Source organism: Megalopta genalis, chromosome 11, assembly GCF_051020955.1.
Source record: "Megalopta genalis isolate 19385.01 chromosome 11, iyMegGena1_principal, whole genome shotgun sequence".
NCBI classification, from domain to species: domain Eukaryota; kingdom Metazoa; phylum Arthropoda; class Insecta; order Hymenoptera; family Halictidae; genus Megalopta; species Megalopta genalis.
Window position 1 is genome coordinate 5,050,277 of NC_135023.1, and position 23,193 is coordinate 5,073,469.

At 49.7% G+C, this 23,193-nt stretch overlaps 1 protein-coding gene across 2 annotated transcripts in view; it reads right to left on the bottom strand.

Moving 5' to 3' along the window:
- The window catches only part of LOC117226088 (uncharacterized), a 112,981-nt gene extending 90,572 nt beyond the window's left edge, over positions 1-22,409 (bottom strand). For both annotated transcript variants that reach the window (XM_033480080.2, XM_033480079.2), the window contains exon 1: positions 21,713-22,409. The gene's annotated coding sequence lies outside the window, so the exon portion shown is untranslated. The remainder of the gene's footprint in view (positions 1-21,712) is intronic.
- Between the last annotated feature and the right edge of the window lie 784 nt (positions 22,410-23,193).

Here is a 23,193-nt window from a genome sequence, read left to right on the forward strand (position 1 = left end):
ATCGATTCGTCGAACACCATTTCGATAAAATCCTGCCACTTTTAGAGCCTACGGCCACTTTTGTCTAATTTATCGGTCGCGTCCTCCATCTACCAGGTATCGAGCAATCGAGAGAAAGGTCCGAGAAGAGAAAGAATTTCTCTTAACGAAGAAGATAAATTTCTGTTTGTCAACCGACTCTGTTCGACCTGGTAGATCGTGATTTCGCATAACGATCCCGGGTTCCGAAATAACATTTGCCGTGGTTAAATTGAAAGAGGACGAAGCAGGGGGTCGAGGTACGGAGGATTCTTGATTAAAAGAGTGACGGGTCACAAAGGAAAAAGGGGATCATTTGAAGGGGCAGCCGGGCAAAACCGGGCAGAGAGAATCGCGGCTGATACGATTCGGCTGGGAAGATTCGCGGCGCTCCTCCTTGTCCCGATTCACGATTCCCGATTCCCGATTCTCGATTCCCGAGAAATTCAGCCCTCGCTCGCCTCCCTCGATCAGCGCTAAAGGGCAAGAATGCTGACGCGGCGAGCGTCGGCGATCGTCGGCGAGCTCACGATACAGAAACCGCGACGATCGAAAACAGACTCGCGCGTTCCTCATTGTTGGAATTGCCGGCAAGGCGCATAGCCGGATACGCTCCGCAATTTTCCTCCGGACGATTCTCCTTGGGAATCGCCGGCGAAATTTTCCTGCGGCAAGTTTGCCGATCCTCCCACTCGTTATCGGACTCCGGATCCTCCCGCGTCTTCCTCCGACCGCAAATTCGCGGGACAACGGAACGTTCGCGACAGCGATCGACAGTTTGTTCCCAGTTAATTTTTTCTGCATTCGCGAGTGGAGTTTGAACGAAACCCATCGTCCAAATGGAAATTCGTTGCCGGATACTCGGTCTTGTCGTCGAGTTGGCTCGCTAATTTCTGCTCCGGCGAGTCTCGCGAATTTTCCTCCGCAGAATTAAACGATTAAAAATGTGGGTGACACGGTTCGAAACATTGCGGCGCATTTAATTGGTGCTACGTAGATTTTATTGGAAGCGTTGCTAAACTTTATCGACTCGATTTTAATTTAAACGTTGCGTCGAACGACCCGGTGGACGTAAGCAAACTTGAACATACGGTTTCCCGCGAAAGGATTTTACGTTTCTACAGCCGTTTCTCGAAGATTTATGCAAGTTGCGAAAATCCGGAAAGTTATCTCTCGCGCGAGAATGTTTCGTTCTCCGAAAGAAAAGTGTGTATTATGGGGAATGAGAGTTTTAGCATGTCCCGGCTCGTGAGACTGCAAGTTAGGATAAACAGCTGTTGGGAGACACTGTTATGGGATACGAGATGTTGGCTGATGAAGCTGAAGCGACGCTTAACTTTCACGGTGATATTGTACGAGGTGTAAACCAGACGGTAATATAACATCATAGCGATCCCTATCGTACACCGAGCATGTGTCTATTCGCGTGGCTCGTTGCCGAGATCATAGATAAATAAATGGACGCAGAAATTAGATAAAACGATGGTACGCGATATAAGAACAAAAAGGCAGCGGTTGAAAATCCTAAAAACAGGATGCTACAAAAATTGTCTAAAGGCCCGAAAACATTTTTCTACTATCAAGTGCTGCGAACTATGAAGAAAATTTGCTTGAAATCGAACGAAATACCGTGCTTCGAATATTTGAAAAATTATACATTAATAAGAGACTGTAAATTTATAAACTTGTCGTACAAGCTTCGTTCAGAGTTCGAATAAATCGCAGTCCGAAACGGAATCGGTTTCAAAGAGCTGAAACAGTGCAAAAAGCCCGAAGAAATGTCAAGCAAAGGCTTCGGGGCGGTGAATAATGAAAAAGGTGCGCCGCGGTCTGACCTAACAACGACTCCCTCTACTTGCTCGATCCTGCCCGGGTCGGTTCGCTCGTTCCGATCAGGTAAACCGACGCATCCGAAGTAGAATCAACGAAATAACCTTCGACCAAAAGTTCAAAGTAGCCGATGATATGAAAAAAAGATAGATGCTTGGTTCGAGTAGACGAATATATTTCTGTAGAAAAAATCGTTCGTTCGCGGAAGGCCATCGAGCACGAGGATTCGTTCGAAATGGAAATAATTGGAAATCTCGATAAACGCGGGCCTGGAAAAATCGTTTTTCTATAAAAATAATTGCAGCGTCGTACTCCTCGAGAACGATTAAAGGCAAGCTAGTCGTTCAAGACGTTCGAGGGAGGCCACCCCGTATACGCGCTCCGGCGGGTAATATTTCTTCCGCGGCGAGTTTGATTGGATTTATCTCGCGGCGGTCAGAGACTGGCAGCCGTATAAAATTGAATTCGAAATAACCGAGGGACGACTGTTGGCCGAGGAGGCGGTCGATCGCGGATCGAGACGAATCGTCGCCCGGCGGCGAATCTATTTATTTTTAATTTCTGCGGGCCGACCGGTTAATTCCGCGCGGATTTAGGACCCACGAAATATTGGACTCCGTTCGGCCTCTCCCTTCGGAGGGTTGGGGGTGGCCCCGTGCACCGAATACCTTCCCGCGTCGAAGTTGGACCCGGTGGCGGAATCAAATTTAAAGCGATGAACTGGCTGGCGCGAGATCAGCGAAAGTTCCCGAGGACCGAGCGATAATTTCAATGGAGGCAGTGCCGGGGGTTGGCACGAGGATGGTTTCGCCAACCAGCCCCCGGTCCAAGTAATTCTTCGATTCCTTCCATTCCGTCGAGGCTGAAACGCGTTTCCCCCTTTGCTTTTCAACCTTTCTTCCGCGGGCAAAGTCGGCAAGAACTCGCCGTGGAAGCTTTTCCCGTCGGAGTAATTTTTTCTGTTCCTCGCTCGTCGCTCCCGTTCACGAGAAACTCTTTTCCCTTCTCGCAATCGGCTGGCCATTCGATCTCGTTTCATTCGGATCCGACGGACAAGGCGAACTCTATAATATAATATCTGTTGTCGATATTATCTTGCCGTTTCCCGATCGTTCGTTTTCCATTGTTTCGCAATTAACGTCGACGCGTCGTGGTAAAAAATTCTACGTTCGTTTCCAAATATCGTCGAATATATTTTATTTCTCTCGGATCGCGCTTTCGAAAATTCGGATGAAAGCGCGAACGAAACGGAAATGGCCGAGTCAACGATTAATGCGAATAAAGCATTAAACGGATGAAATATTATACCGAAACTGTCCGGGGGACGAACCACTGAAATTGTTGACTAATCATCGGTAGCACCGGCAGTAATATAGAACCTCGTTAAATTCATCGCTGCATATCCGTACCGAAAAATATTCTTTCCAATTAAACCGATAATGAACACGCGATTAAACCGGATTGGATCGCATAGAGAAGCGGTTGGTAATTCAGGAATCGCGTTTTTTTGGTTGCATCGAGGGGAAATTGCAGTTGAATATTTATGAAACGTTTACACAGCGCCAGAAAAATGATGTCCGACGATTGCGAGTCGTTTCTGACCGACGATAAGTTCTGACGCCAGGATAACACGATCCCATCGATCTCGTTATCTTTTATTTACCCGTGTAGGTGAGATAACTGCGGATATACTAATGAACGCGCGCAGGCGTCATGTTTATAAACAATATAGCAAGTGGAAATGGCAGTTAATAGTGAGACATTCGAGCCAAATGGCTCGCGCACGCGGTAAATTTTCCGCGCGGCTTTAATCGAGAATGGAACGCGGGACGAGCAACTTTTCGGCCACTGTTTCGACTAATTTTGTTGCACGTTGCACGGAATCGCTGACAGTTCGCGAACATTATTAACGACGCCAAAGTCGGTCCGCAAATCATTCTAAATCGCCTAAACATCTCTAATAGGCAAAATAAACTTGCCGACGCGATCCGAAAATCAATTTCCGTCGTGTATATTGCTCGACGATTCGTGGTAAATACAATTTTGACGATACGCAGAGAAGTGTAAAAATCAATTTTACGGTGTCTAGAAGAATTAATTTCCTTAACAAATATTTCTGCGGTATCTCGAAGAACTGTTTTACACGATACGCGCAGCTTTTTCCCTAGGAATCGTAGACATTGGCCGGCCGCGGATTCCGAGCTCGTCGTATCATCTCCTGGGCCCCGTCGCCACGGTTAACCTTTCGTACTTCCGTTGAACTCTCGGCACCATCGAAACTCGGGGGAACTCTTTTCTCCGAGTCTGTGAACGGCAGCGAAATAATGCAGCCCGTTAACGTTATTAAAACCAAAGTAGAGAGGGCGAGGCGAAAAAAGAAAGGCAAAGCTGGAAAAAGGTAGAACGGAGGAAGAGAAAAGGAGAACGGTGAAAATTTCGCGGAGCTTAAAGGAACTCGTGCCCGGGCATTATCGACTGCAGAAAAATAATTCCGCGCAATTTGAGCGGCAAGCTAACGTCGATCACTCGCGGAATCAGCGTTTTTCACGCTGACGACTGCGGGGACCCGTTCCACGGTTAATTTATCGCGCGCCAAGTATACGTGCGGTTACCGATAACGGCAGCCGAACCGGCACAATGGTGTTCTGTCGCCGATTCCACGGTGGATTTCTTAATCCGCGGACGGAAACCGGTCCGACGGGACGCAAAGGGGCGCAAAGGGCCGCGACGGGACGGCTCGCGATGGCTCGAGATAGCGAAACATTCATAAGAAGCTTATAAGCGCGTAAAAAGTTTCATTACTCTTCCGGACAGCCGCGGAGAGGCATAACTCACTCTCCGCGATCCTCGAGAACCGGTTTTGCTTTTGTTCCCCTGGCATGCCGGTGCGTACAGGGTGTCGACGCGGAATCCCGGGCCAGGGCTTCTTGCCCCGGAAAAGATTTCGCCCGTTTTTGGCCCGCCCGGGCCCGGCCTCGCCGTTCCAAGCTCGCGCTTCTTACCCTACTCGCGAACATCTATTTCGTTTCGGAACGCGGTGTTCGACCGTGGCGCGCGGTGTGCGGTGTGCGGTGTGCGAACGCCTTGATTAATGCGCCCTCGCCGGAAACCCCTCGATATTTCAACGCTTTCCTTCCCCTCGCGCGCCAATCACCGAATTATTCTCGCTTCTGGCAATTTTTTAGCCACCGAACCGCTCCAGGCGAGATCGTGCAACTTTTATGGGAATTTTGGGAACCGACTGCGAATTTTCGTGCAGCTTGCTCTCCACGCGAGTCTCTCTCGATCTCTCCCGGTTTACCGAACTTTTTAGCCAGCCCTAAAGTTTCCGAAACTGCGAAATTTTTTAGGGTTCCCGTGGAATTTTGGGCACCGACTTTTCCGTTTGTAAACTGCTCTTCGCGAATCTGCGAATTTCACCGAATCTCTTTTACCGCCTTTAGAAGTTCGCCGGAATTTTTTAGGATCTCCGGGGAATTTTGTGTTTGTAACGCGAGCTTCGCGACGCTCTGAATTTTATAGTAGTCCTAAAGTTGGCAGCGGTGCCGTGAAATTTTTCGTGCTTCTCTGTAGTTTCTCGCAATCTGTGCGAGCTCGCATCGTGCGCGGACGTTTCCCGTAATTAAAAAGGAGTGTAATTCCTAACGAAGCGCCGATAAGCCCTTTGACGCGTCCGCGACTAATGCAAAAAGGCATTCGTTCGACGGTGAAATTGAAACTACAGCGCGCTTACTTTTGCGTCGCTCAAACACCCGAAATGTTACGAAAATATGCCGATGCTTAAAAATATTATCGCAAAATGTATTCTACGTAGATAACGCGTTGAGCGGGCCGTTCGAATCACCGTCTCGCTCTACAATGATTCGCGGACAAATTAGCGAGACATTCTTTTTAAGTGCAAGAGCGTAATCGTAATCGCTGAGCCGAGGATCCTCGCGCGCTCGCGGTACGTAAAAGTGGTCGCGGAATAATAAAACGTAAAACTTAATGGAATTTAACCGCGACAACATTTTATTTTTAATTCGCTGAAAGCGTTCGCTCGAATTTGACCGCGGAAACGTGAATTTGCGTAAACTTCAGCTATCGGGCAATCGCTTAACGTTTGTTCCGTCGTCTCGTAATTCGCGGTACGAAAGAAATTCCCATTTTTCGGTAGAAAATCCTTTCCAATTATGATTTCGCGGGCTCGCGGTAAATACGAGTGGATAAAAAAAGCTGCGGATTTTATTTGCACGCGACAGGAACGAATGCGATCGAAAACAGTGGAGAAATCTCATCGAGTTCGAAGACTATCGGTATAGGTGTAAAAATGGTCGAAGCATCGAGTTTCACGGAAAACTGTTCCCAATTAGAGGGAAAGTTGTTACGGAAAGTGGCGCGCACCCGCGGCACCGAAGCGTAAAATAATTTCAGGTGCGAACTCCTTGATAAAATATTCGTTCCGGCGCGAAGAACGGCGCGGCGGCGGAAACACGAGCGCGAGAAACTGCGGGCGAAACAATTTTCATAGAAGAAACTGCGGTAAGACAATACTCGGGGCAGAAGAAACTGCAGTAACACAATCTAAATAAAGATACGAGCGATCTCGGTGCTGCTGGAGGAAGACACGTGGGACGAGATGAGATGAGAGTTCAGACACCGCGGTTCCGGTTTTCGCCGGCGCGAACGCTCCGCGCACCCTGAAAAATAGCGAAACTTTCGACCGCGGGAATATTTTAGGGCCGCGAAGGGAGGCTTCGGAATTCCGCGACGCTTAGGCGGCTCACCCTGTATATCATTCCCGTATGAGAAATAAATCTGCGTTCCAGATGCTCCTCGCCGTGCACGCCGGGCCGTTTCGCGGAAACTTTCCGCGTCTTCAGCGGGAAAGGAATCTCTTTCGGATCCCTTTCCCCCTTCTCCCCCTATCGCCTTCTCTCCCTATCGCAGTCTCGTCCCTTTATCCCTTTTTTCTGGAGGCCCCCGCACCCATCTCCAAACGAGGATTCTTCCTTTTGTCCTTGAACAGTCTCCAGTTTTTTGTTTCGAGTCTCCTCGACTCTTACCTTTTGCAGATTCTTCCTCGCTGCAAGATTTTTTCTAGATTTTGCCTCTCGGAGAATTCTTCGACTTTCTTTTGCTTCGAGATCCTTCCTTACTCTTTCGAGGATCTTTCAATTCTACTACTTTTTATTTCCAGGTCACGTCGTCTTTTTCCGTCGAAGTTTACCAACCTTTATTTTACCAGAGGGTTCTTTATCGCCCTCTCTATCTCCGCGTCTCCAATGAGTTTTCTTTTCTTCCGCATTTTTTGACCGTTTCGAAATTCTGCATCCCAAGATAAATATCCCCTTTCGAGGATTCGTTTTTCGTCTTTCCATTTTTCCGAGGTTCTTCGCCCTCGTCCGTCTCGAGGTCCGTCTTGTTTTATTTTTATTTCGAGGTTTCCCCGTTTCTCAAGATTTCGGAAATTTTCCATCAAAAGTTCTTCTCATTTTTCTTCCATCGAGATATCGTATGCCGATCGTTCGTTCGAATTTTGCTTCGATTAAAATACTCCTTGAATTCTTCCCCTCGAATTTTTTCAAGACTTTCCCTCTTCAACCATTCTCTTTCTCCGGTTATTTCTCCCCGAAGATTCTTCCGCTTCCTCCAAAGGTTCCTCCTCTCCCTTTATCCTTTGAGATTCTCCATCCGGTTCTCCCGTTCTCTGTCAAAGGTTTCCAGCTTCTCGCTCCTCTCTTTTGAAGTCATCCTTTCATCTCTCTTTCCGCGTCTTTCAACTTTTAACTCTCCCATGAAATTCTTACGCTCCCACCTTTTCGTCTTGTCTCTTTCCAACAGGTTCGTCCTTCCTTCTTCTCTGAAAATCCTCTCTGCCAGAAAGGCTCTTTCTCTTTCCCTTTTCTGTCGTCGCACGTGTCTCTCGCGTTTCCTCCTGTTGCGTAGACATTTTCCTCAAACGCGTCTTTTACGTGCCGAAATCTTTTTATAAATATTTCCGAATAGACGCATGGCGCAGCTTGTGAACGAGCAATGGCCGACATGGGATACGGCGAGACTCCATGTGTTATGTAAGGAAAGCCGGCAATCGCGCAGACACGAATGCACTGACGAGAAAAGCGCGGAAACAGGCAGAAACTGTCCGCTTGCTGTGCATCTGGAACAACAGGGACTTTAGAAAAATATTTTCGCAAGATTTCGAGAAGTTATTTTAATATCTTTTGCACAGAAATAAATATCACATCGTATTCGCAATTCGATCGATTCAAAATATTAACAATTTTATGCTGAATATATTTATTATTCCATAGAAAATCCACGAATAACAATGGGCGAAGACGTAAAAGTGATCCGGGAAATTAATTCATTTATATATACTCTACATTACATCGGATTATAATCTCACTGCGAGCAAATTTGTAATTTATGCGATACGATGAAATCCATTTCCCTTATTCGCTCTCAGCACCGATAACATTTTCATATCGACATTATCGCAAGAAATTCTCTAATTGATCGTACAATCTTCCAATTCGGTCATGCTTTTGCTATCGAACGATCGCGAAATAAATGCGAGATATCGCAGAAAAATCGTCGGTCTAACAATCGATCCTATCTACTTTAACGAGATTAATATTCTCCATAAATTGTAGCGTCGACCGTGAGTTCGAAGCGATCGTGCCTGAGACGGTAAAAGTGTTTCGACAAATATGTTTCGACGGAGATGAAAGATCGTCCTGGATAGTACAGGGACGAGAAGAGTCGCGTATAGCGGAGAGCAACATATTTTATTCAGCAGCGGTCCCATAACTCGTTTAGCCGCGGCGACTTCTCCGTCTGCCTTCGAAATTTTTGATCGTCCGTAGCTGTTTCTGGAAATTCGAAACGGTATCCAGCAGCGGTTCGGTGAAACGGTGTTACCTTTCCGGATGACTACTTTATGCGTCATCCGCGAACTCGTAAATACTACGTAAACGATGGCCGCGAAGATAATATTTGTTTTAGAGGGCCGTGAGGGTTTTAGTGTCTGCTGGATATGGAAGCCTGCTCTCCCCGGTGCGCGGTTTATATTTCAGATAAAACTCCGGATTGCTGAATTATTGGTAAATTGAGCCGGGGATACTTCGCCCGTGTTCCCCGTATTTCGCTGAATCGCCATCCCTATCCGCTTCCCAACTGCCTAATAAAGAAACTCGAGTTGCCTAATCGATTTTAATCTCCCGAAAGTTTCGTCGACTTCCGGCGCAGCCTCGAATACTTTCTTCTTCTTTTTACCGAGCCAGCCTATCCTTTATACCTCTCTCTCTCTCTCTCTCTCTCTCTCTCTCTCTCTCTCTGTACCGCATTTTCGACTGTAACTATTTTTACCAGTGATCGAAAACGGTCGACCGATCGACTTTAATCTTCTCGAAAGAGCTCGGATATTTTTATGTTTCAGGAAAGATCAGTCGTTCATGTATTTCTCAGTCCTAGTTCGGATCACTGTAATTCAGAGCATGCAAAGATGAACTTATTCCAAATGTATCTTGAAACGCATTTACATATTATCAGATTCCTATTTCTGCTAAACCGCTTCCGCATCCTGCAATCATTTTCAAATATAAAATTTGAATCTCCGGATGATAATGTTCTCCGATCGCGTATCTCGTACAAATATTTCTCGGCGTCTGAAACATGCTAATTTCACGGAGGAATACTATCTTCGAAGAACGTTGGTATAAAAGTCGATCGAATATCCGGCAAAGTTGCCCAACTTTTAGCCGGCGGCACGTCCGACCATATTCGAACCTATCCTACTTATGTTAATCTCCTTGAGCCCGGAAGGAAAAAAAAGAATGTTCGCCCAACCGGATGGGAAAATGGGAAAAGTTTAATTTTATTAAAACCATCGGAACGGTAAATCTGTCTAAATAATTAACACGTGTTTTCATGGCCTTAGCATGATCTCATTAAGACCTCCAATTTACATGAAAGGCAGCGATCCTAAGAGGATTAAATACCTCAAAAAGTTCCGCCGCGTTCTTTCTGACCGCTTCAAACCGGCTGAATATTCCGGATAATTAATGCTAAAAGGATCGGAGCTACCAAAATGGCTTACTCCAAATCTTTTATGGACATTTTATTAACGATGAATACGCAGAAATTAGAAAAGCGAACGAAATGCTTCGAGCGAAATGCTTCGGACGATAGTCGCGCGCATATAGAGAAGCAACGCATTATTTATTTTTCCGCTCCATCCGTAAAGCCTGATTTTATTGCGATCGTGGATATACGACTGTTCTTAGTAAAGTACTTTAGTTGAACGACCATAACTTTCAATGAGGTGATTATTGCGGTCTAAAAGAAATTTATGCGCTCTCCTAAAGGATCGCCGATCTGCCATAGATCTGCCATAACTTCGCGTAAAATCGTGGCTCCTCTTTAAACAAAATATTTTCACATTCGCTAGAGATTGTTAGACGTATCCGCAACGGTATGTATCCAAATAAGGCCATCGGTTCCTGTTAAAAAAAAATTCTGAACGGTGACTTTACGCTTCGCGTTTCCACCGAGAACAGGTAAATCCCTTGATCTCTGTGTTCCGTGTACTTCGACGAGTACGATGTTTCGAAAAATGTGTTTCTCTTGGAGTAACAGTGCCGAGAATGCGGGTGTCGCGGCGAAAATCAATACGGGTGAGATCCAGCAGTTCTTCGAGGCCTGTGTTACTGGCTGTCGCACCATACGCGGGCGGACCCATTCTACCCCGGCCGGCCTCGTTCCGGCCGAAATTCGAAATGCCCGGCAGTTAAAGTGAAACGACTTTTGGCCGGTGCGCCCCATAAATTCCCCCGTTCGAATTCCCCCATCGCAGTCACGCTTTTGAGCCGCGGCCAGGGCGCAGCCAGTAGTTACAGTCGATAATTTCTCGGTCGGTCGGTTCGCGGTTCCACGGCCCTTTCAATTTCTCCGGAGACTCCGCGGAAAGGAAAAAGAAAAAGCCACCCTTTTCCCCTCTAATATGCACCGATCGTAGAGGGGCGCTGCTCTTTGTCCCCGAGATCTTAGGCGAGTCGACGGTCATTAACATAAACTTCGAACTTTTCCGATCATTCAATCTTCCGGACTCCGCGCCGTTGCATTCAGCGTCAGCTAAAAAACCCGCCGATGGCGGAAAATTGGAAAAGAAAATTTCCCCATTATCTGGAAGGATGTGTATTAACGAGCGCCGAACGGCTTTTTCAAGATTGTTCGTAAACTTTGCTCGGGATAAATTTGAAAAGATCGCCTACTTTATCGGTGCTTCGCACGCCGAATTTTCTCGAGGTGGTTCAAATGTATCGAGAGTATGAAAAATCGAAAGAACTGCTTTCTTGCTTCTTCTTCTCCGTCCACGGATACGTTAAATCGTGCATAACAATCGTAATTACGACTTTCTCGACTCGAGAAAATTCGCGCGTAAGGCTAAAAGATAAGCGAAACCGTGCACGAAAGTCCGATAATGAAAAGTTTCGTGCTCTCCCGTCAAAAAAGTCCCATCCGTCGGTACCGCGACCCTTTGAATTTCTCTTGAGACTGAGGGAGAGGAAAAGAAGCGGGAGGAGCACGAAGAAAGAAGAAAACTAAAAAGAGTAAGCGTTACGCGTATATAAGCCGAGAGATCGACTTCGCGCTCGGGGAGAGACGTGACGATAATTAGTGCCGCTGAGTCTGACGTTCGTGACGAAGAGCAACAGAAAGAGAGAGAGAGAGAGAGAGGGAGAGAGGGATAGGGAGAGGAGAAAGGGATGGAAACCGCGACGGAGAAGAAATGAAAAAGAGTCCGACTTCGATACGCGCTTCCCGTGGAGGAGGGACTCGCCCTCGAGATCGAGGACGCCAGTTCTGACGATATTTCGCAGGATTGAGCGATCATTCCGGATGGGAAAAGATGGAAAAAGTATTTAGGTTAGCCGGAGCGCGCGCGGTCGTGGGCGATAAAAGTCGAAAAGTGTCTCGCCTGTTTTTTAATCCGTTTCACATTTCACTCCGCCCGCCGGGCCGAGCTGTCGGCTGACTTTTTCCGATCTAACGCCGGTGAAATTTCAATTTTTAATTGCATATTCTGCGAGCAAAATATTTGTCGAACGAGCTCCCAAAATTCGGTGTCTCGATTTAACGATACGGTAAAGCTAGGGGCGAGATCGGAAGTTGGTAATAACTATTTCTCGATATTAGGTGAACTATTCGTATCTTTCTTGCACCATTTTCGATTTTCTTTCCTAACGTTTGTGCCGAAACATCGCCACGATATAACCGCGATATAATAAAGCAAAAGCCGATCACGATCATCGAGTCGGGAGATTACGTTTCATTGAAACGCGATTAATCGAGAAAGCCACGCGCGCCGTTGCGAGTAAACCGAAATATCGAAATCCGGGTGATCCGGTTCGACCGATTAAAAGCGAAAAACGTTGCGGGTGCCCGAGATGACGCGCTAGCAGCGAGAAAACGTGGCAGGGGAGGAAGATGGGTCAATTGCTGTGCGAACGGGGCGAGGAAACGATGCGCCTCGGAACGAGCACGACCGACAAGTGCGTCCTATCTTGGATTCCTTTTAATTACTGCCACCACGCCGGATATTTGTATCGCTGGGCGACGCTGGTCTTTGTCCGTACGGCGCGAGGATGAAGCTTCGACGAAGCGCGGGAACAATGGACCGACTTCGACCTAGGGGGATGAACCGTGCGACAGGTGGGGGGTCGAAGAGAGAAAAATTACGAGCGAAAGGTGAAGACGGGGGTTTTCGAGTTTCTTTCTTATGCGGAGATTCCGAGCGACAGATTAATTCTATAATAAGAAACGAAAACGGTTATTGATCCGGACCGGACGACGCTCTATTATTCGATCGTGTTCCCGGTCGGCGGTCTTCTGGTATCCCGAATAACAGCGGCTCGATTCAAATCGGTTTGTTAGAGGGCTCCTATTTTCCGAGGTCCATGTCTACGACGAGTTAACAGGTTCCTGAACAGGGAGAAGAAATTTATTCTCGTCGATTAGCAGCCTGGAAGAAGAGGGTGCATGTTTTAATGTAATTGTTTTTTTCGCTCGACTCGCGAGTCGGTACAGGGAGAGAAAGAACGATAGCTGGAGGAAAGATTCGGAAGGCATTTTCCTGATAAATTTCGATCCTGATAAACCGCGTACCAGAACAACCCCTTGACCGAGAGCGCGTCAAACGTGTTTAGAAACCGCCGTTCCCAAAACCATCTCGTATTTTCCATTCCAGATTATCGAGCAACGAACGAACCGCCCCGGTGGGGATAAAAGTAGCAATATTTTGGCGGCGGATCGTCCCGATAGCAGCACCGCCCCTCGCCGAAAATTCCATCGACGAGGCAGCTCGTCGCGCGGCGATACAGCGAGAGCCGGCGCTCGAATCTCGGGACAATACGACATTCAGGGGGCGCAGAAAAGCCCGGTTCCGCAGCTAGCCGAGGCCGCGGAGTCCGAGTCATTACCAGGCCACATTCTTCCACCCTCATTTGCAATTTCAACGAAGATACACGGTGCCCGTCCGCCTAAAAGCCGTCGCGTCGGCGGTGTTTGATCGCGCTCCCGCGAACGCGGGGGCGAGCTCGTGTTCATTGCTTTAACGTGGCCGGTCTCGCCCACGCCTCCGACCGCGGGCAAATATGTATAGGCGGATGACGCGACCGAGGGTGGTCCGAGGGTGGCCCGTGGGTGGCCCGACGGCCGGTTTGTAGCGTGGGCAAACAGCCGTTCCAGAACTGGGTGCCCTGCGGACGGTCTACAAGCCTCGGGAATCGGGAATCGTGTAGGCGGGGACCCGCGAAAGTATGCTGCAGGCTTAAACGCGATGCTCGGCCGACTCTGGCAACCGCTGGAATCGTGTGTGGCTTCCGCCGCAACCAGAAACGGAGGTTTAACTCGGCGCGACGGCGAAAGAGAGCTGCCGACGGAAAGGGGACGACGGGGAGAATAGAGGATCGAACAGAGACAAAGGGAGAGAAACCGAGAGTAACGGCGGGGGGGGGGGCGAAGATAAAGAGAACGAACGGAGCACCTGGGGAAAGGGCTGCCTTTCGTGCTTTTCCGCGGGGAGAGGAAGGGGTGGAGCTGGTAATCCGGAGAACGGGAGCGGAACGCGCCGAAAACCTGGCCGGAAGTCAAAAAGGCTGGATTCTTTGGAGCTGTTTGCCGGAGATCGCTTGGAAAACGCGTGTGCGTGATATCTCGACGATTCGGTATTGTTGCTTCGAGTTGACGATTTTCCGGAAATTTTACGAAATGCTCGTCGCATGAATTTCTTTGTACCCTGCGCGTTATTATCGCGATTCGCGCAAGCTGGAAGCGTGCTAAGTTGCGTAACTCGAACGATAGAAAATAATCCAGCATGGAACACGGAGTCGGAAACGCGGAACGAATTTTTCGTCGACGACGCCTAGGTTGCGAAATAATCGCGTCTGGCCAGGACCTGCCAATTCTACTTACCGTAAAAATCCCAGCGCGCGCGCGAGAGAGAGAGTAACCATTCGAGTCCATTGTCTCGCTAACGAAACAACTTGCGGAAAAATTGGATTCTACGCTTTCGACTCGTTATTCCCTGTGGAATAATCGAGCATTCGATGAAACGCATAGATATCGTTTCTCTCGTATTTTCCCACCGATCCTTATTAACCGTCCCCGACGCGACGTAGCCGATGAGAAACATAGAGGCTCGAAGCGGAACAAAGCGTGTAGAACGAAGAAAGAAAGAGGTTCAGGGGTTGAAGATAAAGGGAACGCCAGGGGTGGCCGTAGAAAGGGTTGCCCGCGAGCTTTCGGCAACCGGAAAACGGGGGTGGTAATCCAGCCCGCGGACCGACCGGCGGGGGAGTTTTCTAATTTGAATGTTTGATGTCGGATCGCCTTTTGTTTCCGGTCCGGACCACCGTGGCTGCGGCGGCAGCGAGAAGAAATAAGAGCAGTTACACACACCCCCTCGGCCACCCCCTAGCCTTTCTACCTTATATCCATTGTTTCCCACCCGATACCCTATTCCATCCAACCCCCCTTCTCCCCCTCCCCCCTCTCTCTCGTTCCGTGCTCTCTCTTATTCCGTTTCGGTTCGCATTCGTGACCTCGTAGCCGGTCGCCACTTTGCTAGCGATGGGATCAACCGAGTCACGAGTTGCGAGTTACGAGTTACGAGAGTCGATACTCTTCGAACACACCGGCACGGCGACGCACGCTCGTGTCCCGTGTCCCCCGCGCACACCCCCGCGTACACTTCGCTGAGGAATGGCACTTGGGAGTGTAATTGAAACTCCGGCGCGAACTTCCGATGGCTCCTGCGGGACGCGATAATTGGACGGTCTAATGGCTCGACTGTTTTCGATCTCCGGCCAGCGGTCGGATGCTTCGGATTTTTCTGGAACGGGTTGCAGGGGCGGCATGGAAAAATAGCTGTTCGAACCGAGACGCTGATATTGCGTTCACGGTTATGGGCCGGATGGGAATCGGGGGATGGGAATGCCGCAGAGTTTCGGGCGATCCCTATGGCGACGATCTTACGATACTCTGGCTTGTTTTAAGACGTCGTCCGTAGTTACGATACGAAGCAAACGCGACTTTGGGATATTTTCTCACAGAGAGATTTAGAAATTTCTACCACGTATGGTAATTTTTTGATAGCGTAATCCGACAAAATGCCTCGGCGTCGAGATATTTTTTCCAGAACGCGAACGTCTATAATAATCGAGTTACCTTAAATTTAGAACTATTTTGTTATCCACCGAATAGTTCCGGTTGCACGGCATGTTGAAAATGAAACGGTAACCTTTGGCGATATTTCGATGACGAGATGCGTAGGTTTCAATTGTCATACCGCGTATCGGATATCAATAAAAAAGGTGGTCGTTTGTTTTGTCAGGAGCACGTGCAACAATGTTGCCCGCCAAAAGAGCACGGATACATTCCAATCCCGTCGTGTTCCGTAAAGAAAGCCCAGCTATCAAATTCTTGTTTTTATTCCGTCCAATTATAACGTTGGAAAGAAAGATCTAAATCCGAGCCCGTCTCGTTATATCATCGAAAGAACAGCGACGAAAGAAGTCTTCGTTTATTTGTCGAAGCGCGTGTATTGTGCACTTTTCTGAATCGAAAGACCAGAAAGTGTATTCCAGCTTGTTACTCGATTGAAACAGCCCGTGACCAGGATCGCTTAAAAATAGTCCGTTAATTGGTGCAATAAAAATTCAAATAATAATCCTCGTGGAAACTTCGATAAAAAGAGGCGTACTTCGGTTACCATTCAGCGGTATCGAATATCTATAAAAATTCCTGGCCGACGTTATTATAACCACCAAAATCGAATAACGTCTAGAGCATCGTCTCGATTAACCGATTCGTGATTATCCGCGACTCCCCCTCTCTCTCTCTCTCTCTCTCTCTCCCTCTCGCTCTCTCCTTCTTTTTCTATCCCTTGATTGTCCGCCGTACACAAAAGGAAACAGTGTTCACAATATTCTTTTGTTCGTTGTTTATTCGTTACTTTGTCACTTCCGGACACAATGGCTGTGTTAAGCTTTACCGATGATGAAAGATCGTTACGATGGAAACACCTTCAAGCGCAAACTTCGCGGATTGAAGCACATCGATGAATATATATGCAGACGCATGGTGCATTGTAAAGAATAAAATGCATCCAGCAGCGCACAAAAAGGGAGCCCCATTGTGCATAGAGAATATGCTTTTAATCGTTCGCTTTCAGGTTCCAATTTACGCGACCGGTTTGCGTTCCTATTAAAACGGTTAACAGAGGATCCAGCTCCATTGCAGATATCGAGATCCGAATGCAGCCTGGATCGGTGCACTTGTTACGTTAATATTATTCGATCAGCGATTGTATCGTGGGTCGAAATAGGAAAATTCGGGATAAAAGAACGGCAATTTGTAATTGCCGAACGAATGTTCGAAGCTACAAATGCGCTTTGCCAGAATCATGCGAGGTCGATCTACGAGAGACAGCTCTCGCATAAAATCCGAAGTTAACGAGACGCCCGACGACGCTCCGAAATCATCGGAGTTTGCAAAAAATTACAAGCTCCGCAGTTTCGGAAGCTCGCGAGCCTTAACGAAATGAAACGAGACGTCGAAAATCGATAATAGGACCGCGGAAGCTGTAGCCGGTCCCAACTAATCGACGCGGACCCAGCCGGCTCGTGTAAACGAAGTTGAAAGAAAGTTTGATGGGACTTTTACGGTGGCCGTAACCCGATAAACCTCTTAACGAGGCGAAGAGGGTCTTCCGTTGAATTTTCCGTCCATCGGGAAACTATTCGCCAAAGAAAAATCTATATTCCCGCGGCCGGTTGTTCTCGTTGTTGTCGGCGACAGGCGTTTTTATCATTCGCGGCACGTCGCGCGATAATGCCAATTAACTCCGTGTAAATGGTAATGCGGGACAACAGTCCCGTGGAATCGTGTAACCGGATGCTGTGTTAGCCGTGGCGGTAACGGCCGTTCCTAAAAACGTCGTAAAGGTTATTTTGCGAGCTCTATCTTTTCCCACGTTCGCCACTTAGCGTCCGCTCCGACCCTCCTCGTCCTGGATTTCGTTCGCACGTACCAGCCCCGCGTAAAATCCGCGACACCGCCGCGAGTAACTCACCTAACCTCCGACCCCCTCCGTCCAACCCCCGCAACCCCCATTTTCCGACGCCATTTAAATGCTAATGCCGTTTTCGCTCGAGCGTGCACGCCCCACGACCCGCCGACGACCAGGCCTCGTCTTCCGATCGCAAGAATTTGTCCTGAAACCAAATTTCCTAGCCCGGCAAAGACGGGAGACTTTGCTCGAGCTCCGTCGATCTTCGGCTCGGAGCTCGTTTCACGGTGTTCCAGCTACAACGGGCCGCGGAGACGTTTGGCCGTTTTCGGAACCAGCTGCGAAAATTTCGAAACGCCGAAGCTTCGAGGAAAATAAGAGGAATATATCGTCGTTACAGAGAGTCGTTACGGAGCAATCGATGGGCGGAACCAACGCGGACGAAACAAATCAAAACTGGGGAAAAAGTAAAGTCGATGGCCGATCGGAAAAGCAGCGCGAGCCAACACCATAAACGTCACAATGCCTCGGTCGTCTTATCGATCGTCCGGGGACCGGTGTACTAAAGCACCAAACGACATTAGACATCGATAAAGTCCCATTCGACGGATACTTAATATCCGAGCGCCTTGTGTCGTAAGTCTCGATCACCGACGTTCCCCGTCCTCTAACTCGTCGCCGAGCTGCTCGTCGCGCGCCCCGTCGCGACGAGGGAAGCGAGGCGAGCGGGTGCTGGAAACAGGCTGGCTCGCGAGTTTTTCCCGGTTAGACGGGGATTCGTCTTACAGAAATGTGCACTTTAGAGCGATGATAAAAACCGGGGAGAACCGGCTATCCTTCTCCCTGGTCCTGCTCGAAACCCACTTCCGTCGCCTTTCGCCCGTTTTTGCCGCCTCGTCTCGCCTCGTCTCGCCTCTCCTCTGCTCGCGACACTCCTCTCCATTTCGTATCGGATCGCCTGTCTGGATTCCGATGTTGACGTCCGACGGTTTTCGGTCCCCACCGTAGAAATGCTAATCTTACACCGGCGCCCCGTCGGCAAGATCTCGATACGAGGATGCTCGCCCTGTCGATTCGCCGATCCTTCCGAGATTCGCAAACTAATGGCCAATTAACGACGCCGCCGGGATCGTTTGAAATATATTTTGCCGTCGGAGGAGTTCCGCGCGCTTCGACACATTTGTCGTCTATTCTACGGCTGCTGCGATTAGAACGTCTTTGTCTGGCATAATTTGCTGCGGAAGCAAACCGTCGACTATGCGATCCCTTCCGAATCGATAACGAATGGCCAATTAAAGTCGTCGCCGAGACCGTTCGAAACGTTGCGACGTTACTTGCCTCCCGATTTATATTACCGCTCTACGGTGATTAAGATATCAATAACCGGAAGCCGAGAGTACTCGGATTCTTGTACGTTCCACGGATAAGAATTCGTCCATTTGCTTCTCGCGTATAGAACGTTTGAATTTTTCTGCGCGAATTAAAAAACGTTGGACAGCAACTTTGCTTATAATTCATCGTTGGATTACAAATATCTGTTGGGCAACGATGAACGTATACGCCGGAAGGTATACTTTAAAACGGACCTACGTTCCTGGAAATATATTAACAAAGAACGCATCCTCGATTCAATCGTGAAAAATCTTTGTCGCATTACAGAGAAATGTGCAGACGCATGCGCAAAGACGTAAAACCGCCGAGTACCATTACCTAACAAAGTAGCCGGCAGTATAAACCGCGTATTCGGTGGAACGCGGAGTGGTCTGTCTTCTTTAATCCTCACCGACGTCCTCGCTACCACGAGAGATCCCCTAAAACTCTTTAATCCAACACCTTAAAGTCGACGAGGCCGACCAAACAGCCCTAAATAGCAAATTACGAACCTTTATGAAAACATTTTCAAAACAAAATTCATTCTCTTTCTCCCCGAAGACGTCGAGTGTCTTTGCATCGTAGAAGAGTCGAATCCTTGTCAGTCATCGTCAAATGCTAAAAAGGATCGATGACAATTCTTAACTATAAAAACGAGCCGCGAGGCTCGAATAATCGTATCTCCTCTTCCCGAATTGTCCATTTTTCTGCACAATCCGAGCGTCAATTGGAGAGACATCACTGTACTCTGGAAGAAAAAGCATTCGAATTTGCTCAGCCGCGTGCGGAAGAACGACGATCGTTTTCGGGCAACAACGGGATTTAGAATCGCCGAAAATTCGGCGTCTGCTTGTCATTCAGGGCATCGTGATCCCCCAAGGATGCGGCACCAGGACCGTCCGGCCCCACATTTCAATTCCTATTTTCCAGAAGCTTTCCCTACGGCCAGATAACACCGGAGCCGAGGGGTTTTGATATCTCCGAGTTCCCATCAGGATTGTTTCTCCTCGAAATTCCCTCGGAACTTTCCACGGAATCGTGTGTACACCCCGTGCATCGTACGAAGGGTTGGGGGTGCGCCGTTGGGAGGAGAGGGTCGGAGGTCAAGTATTTCGAAGCGACGCGGCGCGGTGCGGCGCGGCGAAATGGCTCGAAGAGAGAGGCTGACCCGTCTGCGAGTTATTTCGGGGCAGGACGCGTCGGCCCGCTCGATCTTCCACGCTTGGGAAGGTCGCGAAGCTTAAAGGTGTTAGCCGGCGAGATTTAAGGGCCGCTTCGGTCTCGAGCTTCGTATTCTCGGCTAATTTTGGAATTTTTCCGACGCTATCTACCTAGACTTTCGTTGGATCGTTTACCACCAACATTCCTTCGCAGGCTTCGTTCGAGGGCGTGTAAAATTGTCTTTTAGGCGACCCGAAAGCTAATTTTGGAATTTTCTTGATAAAAATACTTAACAATCTTTCGTTATTTGCTTTTCGCGGCTACGTATATTGCTTCGTACTTCGACCGTGTATAAACACGGTACTCCGCGTAGCACTGTTCTAGGTTCGCGGGAAATCCTAAGCAAATATAGGTGGAAACAATCAAACTTTAGCTCCGATCGCTCGAACCGCGAGCCAGCGTTCGGCTCCGTCCGGCAGGAGTATTATTATAACTCGAGCCTTTCGCTACTGCTCGTACGTTATACACGGTAATTTAATACACCAGTAATACTCCGTTCGCGGAGCATGCAACGAGTTTTACAGCATTTTAACATCTGCCAGATGCAACAATATCCTGCGGGTGACAAGGGTTAATGGGCAAAGTCAAGCAGAATTTCTACGGACCGCCACAGTCTGATAACCGACTACAATGGTCCCGAGGATAATGGAGTTGAGGCGAGCTTCCGGGCACGGTATCGAGTGACTGTAGAATACACCGGCCAACTACCGAATCGCACCTCCGCGAACGAAGAATCGAAGCGAACTCGAACCGAAGAAAAATCAACCGCTCCGCTCGCCAGCGGTTTCCGCTGGCGAACGGAAGCTTCGGCGGCTGAGTAGCCGGAGCAATCCCGAAGACGCGACGACGATATTCGTGCCGCATCGAGCGAGCACAGTGGCCCGTGTACCGCGAGAAATTTCTCAAAATTCCCCGAAGGCTCTCCTTTGCCGAAGTTCCGGACCGCGGAACACCGCCTCGAAGGTGTTGCGCGTTGCGGTTCGAACGCGGCCAAGTTTGTCGGCGCGAAAGGGTACGGAGTTGGCGAAGGGTTTGTACAGCAGCGACGGTGGTAGTAGGTGGCGAGACGTATTCCCCGCTACGCGGGGAGGGCACAGAGGCGAGATTTTTCCGGCGGGTTACACCGGTGGAAATCCTCGTTAAGCACGAACCAGGCCGGAGGATGCGCGGTGTATCGGTCGGTCCGGTGCCAACGCCGCGTCGGATTTCGCGCCAAACGGCCGTCCGACCGACGGATACACACGCTCCAGCGATCCCTTATCGCGTATTCAAAGGGGGACTCGAAAATAGCGAAACTGCGGAACGTTCGAGCGGCATACTACCGAGAAGAGACGCTGAGCCGAGCGAGAGAGGGAGAGAGAGAGAGGACGTCGAGGGTATTCGAGCGTAAGGAAAATTGCGGCGCGACGATCAGCCTGGTAGAGCGACCGAGAAAGACGTTCGGGTCGCAGGGAGGAGATGGTACTCGCAAGAGATCCACGGAAAATTCATCGAATTTCCCCGGAGGATTGGCCGAAGCAGTTTAGCAAATGGGCTCCATCTCAATTTTCGGTTCCCGAGGATTTTTCTTTGCTCCTAAGTCGAGGACACCCTGGAGAGAATGGATCCGCTCGATTAGGCTCGCGCGAGAACCGGCGAATTGTATCGAGCGATCGTTTGTCCTCTGGACGAAAGAGCTCCGCGGATCCGGATAGAGAGCCCGTTTTCCCCCGTACTCACTTGGAATATCCCGAACGCTGAGCCGAGGTGCTCATTTGTCCGCGCGATCATCGCTCCTTGGAACCGTTGCTCGTCCTCCCTCGGGTGTCTCGCTCTCGCGGAGCTTCAGTTCTATCTTTGATCCGTGGTCACAGGCTGCGTGGCTGGACCAGCGTTGCGTACGCCGCGCACAAACACTTTGCACCAGTACATCCGCGTGCGGGGGCAGAGCTAGGCCAGGTGGCCAGGTGGCCAGGCGATCGGGTGCGGAGACGGACAGGTGGATAGGCGGTCGCTGGCCCGTTCACCGAACTATCCCGAGGAAGGTCGCGTGCACGAGGTGCCGCGGCGGTGCCGCGAGCCCATCGGGATCCCGTGGACCCACCGGGTCGATCAGCTGGCCGACCACGCTCGGATCCGCTTCCCAGGCAGCCGCGGACTCCGACGCGACGGTTCTCCCAGCAGGTACCGGACGAGCCTGTCCACACGGTCCGGACAGACGAGACGCGACCCCCGTCCAGCTTCCCTCGTGGCTCGTCCGAGCACCGGATCGCTCGTCCAGGGCACTGCCAGGCGGTTCGCGGCACGGAGAGCCGAACGGTGAATTCGAGGCGAGACACGGACGGACGCGCAACGAGTCGCGAGCACACTCCGTGCGACCGCGCAGACACGCAACCAACGCGACTACGTGTCCTCGACTGGAGGCGCCTGCGGTCCAGGCTGCCACGCAGTGTACTGAGCCGTGCCGGCTGCCCGGGAGAACCCGTGGGCGAACGAACCTCCCCGAAAATCTGCGAAGATCCTCGATTCGATACGCTCCCGCTCTTCGGGGCCGAGCGCGACCCGACCGAGACGCGCTGCGCTGAGCTGCGCTCTGCAACGCTCGTCCGCTCCGCTCCGCTCTGCTCCGCTCTGCTCTGCCCTGATTGCGAGTCGCGTTGCTTCGCTTCGCGTGCCACGCGTGCCACGGAACTTTCTGCTTGCGGACAGCGAGCGGAGAAGACGCGAGAGAGAGAGAGAGAGAGAGAGAGAGAAAGCGACGAAGCAAAAGAGGAAACGTAAGACGGCGAAAGAAAGAGAAGCGGAGCGGGAGAGTGCGAAAAAGAGCGAGTAAGGGATGAAGGTAGAGAGAGAGAATGGGGAGAGGCGCGCTTTGTCGGACGGTTCGCGAGCTGGTCGGACACCTTGTATGTCGAACGGTCGGTTAAAAAACGGAGGAGACACGTGTGGCCAACGTTTGATGAAACGATGCGTGAAATTGAAGCGACCCCGACGAACTCTGCGACGAGATTGTATCTCACGGCGACGAGCGGCCGACAGTTTTTCGACGATTTTAATCGTTTTCCGATTTTCAGCGGGCTGGCCGGTCGTTCGACCGAGAGAGGATGTGCTCGCCGGAAATAGAAAGTCTTTCGATGTTTCTGCGTGGAGACACCGCTGTTCGAGTTGGTCGGATATCACCATTATTGCGATCGTTTCGGCGGCAGTGGGAATGTTTCAGG